The sequence below is a fragment of the Chrysochloris asiatica genome, unplaced genomic scaffold (assembly GCF_000296735.1).
Source record: "Chrysochloris asiatica unplaced genomic scaffold, ChrAsi1.0 scaffold00267, whole genome shotgun sequence".
Classification (NCBI taxonomy): domain Eukaryota; kingdom Metazoa; phylum Chordata; class Mammalia; order Afrosoricida; family Chrysochloridae; genus Chrysochloris; species Chrysochloris asiatica.
In genome coordinates this window covers 1,425,574-1,430,849 of record NW_006408785.1, presented here as the reverse complement: position 1 = coordinate 1,430,849, position 5,276 = coordinate 1,425,574, and the positions used below count along the sequence as shown (strand labels likewise).

Sequence of the window (5,276 nt, the reverse complement as noted above, 5' to 3'; positions counted from 1 at the left end):
TATTTGGAAGGTACAACCCCAGAGAGAGATGTGTACATTGAGGCTGGGAAAGATGGAAGCAATCCCAGTTAATACATTACTATGTGGGCTACAACTTCAAGGAACTCATTCTCAAAAAGTTAAGCAAAAGGAAGAAGAAAGGGAAATCAATCTGCTCTCCTCCCTCCAGTCTCCATCTTTCATTGTTCAAAGTTTGCTCCACAGAGAGTTGATTCCCCCTTCATGTCCAGGATGCTTCATTCAACCCCTTCACTAGCTTCTCGGGAAGCCTGATACTGTAGGAATTTCATCCAAGTCCACAAGTGGAGAGAAGAATCTGAGCAAATGAACTAGCAGCTTTCAGCCTCAAGTGGCAGGACCACATAGGTCCATAGGGAGTCAGGTGGCTATGGCAACAGGTGAGGCAGGAGTGAGTGAAAGTCTAGGAGATAGGTTAGGACAAAAAAATCAGATGAGTCACATAAGATGTGTTTGCCAGAATGAGCAAGAGACTCTTTTCGCTGGGTGCCATGGTGTCGCTGACATGGGCAAGTGTCGAGGTCTTCGTACTGCCAGGAAGCTCTGGAGCCGCCAATGGGACCAGAAATGGCATGATAAACAGAACACAAAAGCCCCTTTGGGCACCGCTTTGAAAGCCAACCTCTTTGGAGGCACTTCCCATGCAAAGGGCATTGTGTTGGAAAAAGTGGGTGTTGAAGTTAAACAGCCAAATTCTGCCATTAGGAAGTGTGTCAGGGTCCAGCTGATCAAGAACGAAAAGAAAATCACAGCCTTTGTACCCAATGATGGTTGCTTGCATTTTGTTGAGGAAAACGATGAGGTTCTAGTTGCTAGATTTGTTAGCAAAGGTCATGCTATTGGTGACATTCCTGGAGTCTGATTTAAGGTGGTCAAAGTAGTTAATGTCTCTCTTTTGGCCGTATACAAAGGCAAGAAGGAAATGCCAAGATCTTAAGTTACAATGTTGAAAATGTAATGATAATAAATTTTCATATCTAGAAAAAAAACTCTTTTCCTTCAAGGTTTTTTGCCTAAAGAAAGACACTGATACAAACACCCCAAAATTAAAGTAACAAGTGCTTTTAAATAGGTATGCATGACATCAGCTAGCTTTCAGTACATAACAACCCAGCCCAAACTCAGGAACCTAAAGTAGAAACCATTTTCTTATTTTTCACTAGTCTGTACAAGAACACTGGTGGGGCAATGAAAGCTTAAGCACTAAATGTGCCCTGTTGTTCTTAAGTGCTGTCAAGTTGGTTCACACCCATAGTGACCCTTACAGGGTTTCTAAGGAGCAGCTGGTGAACATGCACCACTGACCTTGCAGTTCAAACTGACTTTGCAGTCCAGAACATTAACCCATAGAGCCACACCAGAACTCCTAACATGCCCTTGTTGTTGTTAAGTGCTGTCGAGTTGGTTCTGACCCATAGCGACCCTATATAGGGGTGAGCTTGAACCACTGACCTGTTGATTCAAATGACTTTGCAGTCTGGCACAATAGCCCACAGCGCTACACCAGGACACCATGCCCTAGTGATGGCCATTTCAATTATTTCCAATTTTGATATTATAGAAACATTTCAACATATTACACATATGTCTCTGAACACATTTGTGATCATGTCAGTAGCATAAATTCTCAGATTGGCTGTTAGAGAAAGATCCAGTAGACCACATCTGTATAGATTGCTGTTGTTCTTAAGAGCCACTGAGTTGGTTCCAACTCATAATGACCCTGTACAAGGTTTCTGAGGAAGATTGGGCTTTGAACCCCAAACCTTGCAATTAGCAGTCCAATGATTATCATGCAAGGCCACACCAGAATGGCTTAGGAAACCTTATGGAGCAGTTGTACTCTATGATTGGAATTGACTTGATGGCACACCACAACAACAGTCTATATGTTGAATGGGGGCAGATGGTTTAGGATGGCCTCACTCACATGTTTGAGTGGGGAAAGCGGTTGATGCTGGTTCTCAGCTCAGGTGTCTCCCACCACCCAGTAGACTAGCTCAGCTTCTTCACGTGGTGGTGTTTATAAAGTTTCCAAGGATAACAAGAAAAAAAGAAAAGAAAAGAAGAAAAGCCCCAGTGTACATTTTGAGCCTTTCTTTATATCAGATTTGCTAGTGTCCCTTTGATCAAAGCAAATAAAGTAGCAGGGCTGGATTCAAGGGATGGGATAAAGAATCCACATCTTTATAAGTAGGAGAAATGGCAGAGTTATATTGCAAACTGGTATACATACAAGAATGAGAGGAATGTGTGGTCATTTTGAAATCTACCACAATCTGCCAAGCTCCCACAACTAGGAGAATTCTCTTCATTCTTTTCCCCAAGCAGGAGTGAAGAAAGTAGTTTTTTGATCACCTTTAGCACAGGCAGGTCAATTTCCTATTGAGCCAAACTGACTATTTTGGGTGTTTTCATAGATTCAGAAATCTTAAAGATAGCAGCCAGCTCTTGTCCTTCTTCACAAGACCTTGAGAATTCACAGTTCAGTCATTCAACCAGATGTTCAGAATGCATGACCTCATGTTGAACTCCTTTGCAATAAAGAGTTTACAGGATGATTATTTACATCAGTATTATTACATATGCTCATCCTTACTGATGGAATAACTAACATTCTGGCAATTTGCACAGAATTTTATGACAGATCTATTGTAGTCAGGCTAAAATGACTAAAATGCTTCAGCCAGCAGGAACACTGCTTCTCTTCTCTGGTAAGAGAAAATGAAGACTGTTTTGGTGTACAAGAGTGAGAAAAGACCACAAGGTTTATCATCACCTGACAAGATTTGCTAAGGTGAGCACTTTAGTGTGTTTTTCCTTCTAGAAATTAATGTCTTTAAAAACCAGGTAAACTTCTCCACAGCTTCACGACCTGAATAACTAAGGATCACAAAAGTAAATCACAGAGTGTGCAATTTCACTCATAATCCTTCATTATGCTGAACTTTGACAGAATTTAATCATTTATTAAACAACTATTATACATATTGGAGTCCTGGTGTGGCACTATAGGATAAGAACTGAACTGCTAACTACAAAGTTGGCAATTCAAACCCACCAAGCTGCTCCTTGAAACTCTACACAGGGTTGCTATGAGTCAGGACCGACTTGATTGCACTTAACAACATACACATGATTTATCGTCAATTACTATAATGAAAATTATATAATATTTAGAACCAGAAAGACTGCCACCCCTGGCATAATTAGTTTAGTGATTACAATGAATTAGTTTTGACTAATAACTGACCTCTGCTTTCTCACACATCTTTAGAACTTTGACCTTGAGCACAATAATTTTTCCCAAATATTCTCGTTTTAGCTATCTCCTAGGATAGTGATTCACAAAGTATGGTGCTTAGATGAGCTTCATTAGAATCACTTGGAAAAGAAAGTAATAAATTGTCTGCCCTTTGCGATAGAAATTCTGATTCAGAAGGCGTGTGTGGGGAGCAGGGGATATGCAATTTTAACAAATTTGAAGGGCAGGTCAGGGGTATGCAATTTTAACAAGTTTCTCTTGTGATTCTAACATACAACAAAATTTGAAAATTTTTAGTTGTTGGCTCTGGTTTTAGAGACATTTATACCAAAAGCCCTTGCAATTGTCTACCAGCTAGACTTTGTCATCTTCTGCAAGGTTAATTTTAACTGATACTTAAAAGTTATCAAGTTATCAGGGAAAGGAGCCTGTATGTAATTCCAAGTCTTCCTTTTACTTCCCTAATCTATTGTTGCTGCTGCTAAATGCCATCAAGTCAACTCCATCTCATCTTGATCCTGTTTAGGGTTTCCAAGAAGTGGCTGGTGCGTATGAATTGCCGACCTTGTTGCTAGCAGTCCAATGCTTATCTTACAGGGCCACACCAGGACTCTGTCCCCAGTCTAGGTAAGAAGTCTATAAATAAAAGAAGAAAGAAATATTATTGCTCTATGGGGCTATAGCAATGCATTCTAAACGGGTTTTCTTCCACCTGGGAACCTTCAGATTTGTAAGTCTTCAAATTTCTTATCTAGTACCAGCTCCCGCTTGTCCTTTTTTTTTCTTTTATCATGTTTTTCTTCACTGATCAGTTATTTGATCTTTGTTTAGTAGGTTACTGAGTAGCTATATGCAGTTTCTCTTTATATGTATACACACACAAACACATGAGGGTAAGCAAAAAAATATTGTTTCAAAATCATAGAACCTTTATTAAACAGACATAGAAATGTGAAGCTATTGTTTCTTGACTTATCCTCCATCTAAGTCTATCTACTTCTGAGGATTACGTTTCCATCTAACACTTCCCTGAGGAATTCTGCGTTCTTTGATTTATAATGTAACAAAACCGCAGTTTTGGCAACCTCTGGGGACTAAAATCATGTTCCTTTTAAATGTTTTTTGAGTTTTGGGAATAAAAAGAAATATGAAGGAGCAAAATCAGGGCTGTAGGGTGGGTTGGCTGAGGAGCCAGCATGATTTTAGAATTATTTTTAAAAGAAGAATTTCTTTTAGAAGGAAAGCTGGTTCCTACGGGGCAGACAGGTAAAAGATCTTCGAAACATCCAACTTTTCCTAACTGCTGTAGGACTCCATCATCTGTATTATCTCTACACACATCCTTCCTCTCCGCTCTTTCCCGTATTTGGGTTCTGTAGTTCACTACAATGTCTCACAGAATGCGTGAACCATCAGGGAAATAGCTCATGCGGTAGTGGAGGCTGTTGTTTTTGTGTGCCCTCAACTCAATTCTGACCCTGTACAGGGTTTCTAAGAGTGGCTTGTGAGTTTCACGGCAGATCTTGTGGTTAGTGCAGTTAGCAGTCCAGAGTCTATGGCTAACAAGTCCCAATTCTGTGCATCAGATATCGTTTTGGAGGCTTCTTCCAATCTATGTCGCTGCAGGGGCTGACAAACCCAAATCAGCAGGTCAGCCAACAGACTGCGGACTCACAAAGCTGCAGATGCTGAAAAATCAGATCAGACCCTTGCTGTTGTTGTTGTTGCAAAGTGCTGTAAAGTCAGTTCTTTCTCATACCAACCCTGTATAGGGTTGCCGATGAGCTGTTAGCAGGTTTGAATTGCTGACTTTTTGGTATACAGTCCAATGCTTATTTTACAGCACCACACTAGGACTCCAGTGAGACCATAATCCACTGAATACAGGCTCAGGATCCTGAGGTGAGAAAAAGATGAGCCAGGTGTAGGATCCAGAGCAAGACAAAGAACTTTGCCAGAGTATTCTAATATATTGGATACAGGCCACACACAA

General features: G+C 40.5%; 1 pseudogene; it reads left to right on the top strand.

Annotated features, from left to right (window-relative positions):
* The first annotated feature begins 523 nt into the window (after positions 1–523).
* LOC102827480 lies at positions 524–955 on the top strand (annotated as a pseudogene).
* Positions 956–5,276: the final 4,321 nt, after the last annotated feature.